Source organism: Mixophyes fleayi, chromosome 3 (assembly GCF_038048845.1).
Source record: "Mixophyes fleayi isolate aMixFle1 chromosome 3, aMixFle1.hap1, whole genome shotgun sequence".
NCBI classification, from domain to species: Eukaryota; Metazoa; Chordata; class Amphibia; order Anura; family Limnodynastidae; genus Mixophyes; species Mixophyes fleayi.
Window position 1 is genome coordinate 230,067,918 of NC_134404.1, and position 2,143 is coordinate 230,070,060.

Here is a 2,143-nt window from a genome sequence, read left to right on the forward strand (position 1 = left end):
CAGACGGGCATGAGAACAAGGTGGAACAATTATGGAGGGCACAGAGGGGCATGAGAGCAAGGTGGAACAATTATGGAGGGCACAGAGGGGCATGAGAACAAGGTGGAACATTTATGGAGGGCAGTGTGAGGGGTAATAAACAAGGGGAGCAAAAATATGGAGGCCACAGTCAGACCCGTAACTTAGAATTTTAGCGCCCTGGGCGAGAAAGGCAAATGCCGCCCCCCTAGCCCTCAATTTTAACCAAATTAACCTAAAATATTTCTAAATTGCGCCCCCTTCAGCGTTGCGCCCTGGGCGGTCGCCCCTGTCGCACAGCCCTAGTTACGGCCCTGGCCACAGTGTGATGGTGAAGGGTGCACAGTGTGATGATAAAAGGGCAAAAGCATGATGGAGGGCACAGTGTGGTGATGAAGCGAGTACAGTGTACTAAAGGGGAAACAGTGTTTTGGAGGAGCAAAAGTGATGAAGGTAGGGACATTTTTTTCTCTTCTATAGTTCTGCAACTTATTTGTCAAAAACATTTTTTGTAGGAGGGAGCTGTGAGAGCTTGCGCAGGCTCAGTGTGCTTGGCCTGGGCGTGCAGGGAATGAAGTGACATCATATGGAGGATCGAGGTAGGCTGTGCATAGTTGGGCCAATAATACCAACCGTCAGGGAGTGAAATAACCTTTCTTTTCATCAGCAAACGTGAGAAATGAAAAGTAAGAGATTATTGAAAAAACTCCTATTATTTAAATGTAATTATCTTTATTGTAATAATGTCCACTCTTCAGTCTTGAAATAGTGAGAAATTATGGAGGGAGTATGACTTCTCCTGGAGTGTGTGTTACACACAGTAGTAAATTATATTTACATTCATATGAAAATGAATTGGTTAAGTGTGTATAAGGCTGCTGACCTCTGCGTGTTATATGATCACTGACTTTACACCTACTGGGTTAAATATCACATGCAAATAAATGGATCAAATTCTACCATACATAAAAGTATTGACAAGTGACATGGATAATACGCGAATATGCAAACACAAATGGGAGGTTCAAACATGTCCATATAATTATTGCTTTTTCTGCATGGGAAAGGCATTAGGTTATAAATAGACCTATGTGGCGGAGCTTCCTTCAGTCTGGATTTGGTTCATAGTCCTCTTTTATGTTTATATGTATTTCTGTATATTTCAAGTGTTCAGTTACAAAAAAGTTTGGGTTAAGAATTCTTAACATTTAAAGCTATATACAACATTATTTGTGCTCTGTTTTATGTAAGGATTTAATTAAAAGTTAATATTTATCGGTATATCATTGTCTGCACTATCTTTTCTAGTAGGTATTAACAGTTAATATAATCTATGCTTTAAAAATAAAAAATAAAAATGTATTGCTATGGATTGTTTCACTGAGGGGGGGGGGGGGGGGGCAAACCAGTATCTTGCCTAGGGCCCTATGAGGTCTAAATCCGGCTCTGCCGTGTTGACTAGTAATTTGCCTGCCCAACTGTAGAATTTATTCTTAGAATAATCAATCTGGATTTTGTCCTAGAATAAAAAGAAACTTTCCAACAATTGACTTGCCTATATTTATCTACCAAGAAGGTTGCGCTGATGAAGTGATCTGTATTTTTCTTATTTACTCTGCTATAATTTAGAAACATAAGTGATAATGTAACCCGCATTACCGCCTTTGAGGATTCCCTAAAGAGAATTCGTTTATCATAATGTTTTATATTACCATCTTAGTATTTCAACCACTTGTTCTTAATAAACTGATGTGTGTGTTCTGATTGGTACAGGTGAGAGGGTAATCACAAAGAGCATTAGTACCTTGCAGAGACATCTGAATTTTAGCAGAAATCAAAGCATGATCTGACATTAAAATACCATCTATTTTGCTTTCACACACTTTAGACATCAGACTATTTTATCCTTCTATAGGTTGCTACAAATTATTCCTTAACCCTAAAGTCAGGAAACTTTGCAATTGTTTTTCCAGGTTCTGTTATTGCTTTCCCATCCTAGATAACTCAGGTTTTACTGCAAATCTTGCGGCGGCTGGGTTGAGTACAAAATTGTCCGTAACCTGTCGTTGCCTCCACCACTGGACAATGTATAAAAGTATAAGTTGTAATTAGAGATGGGCGGGCT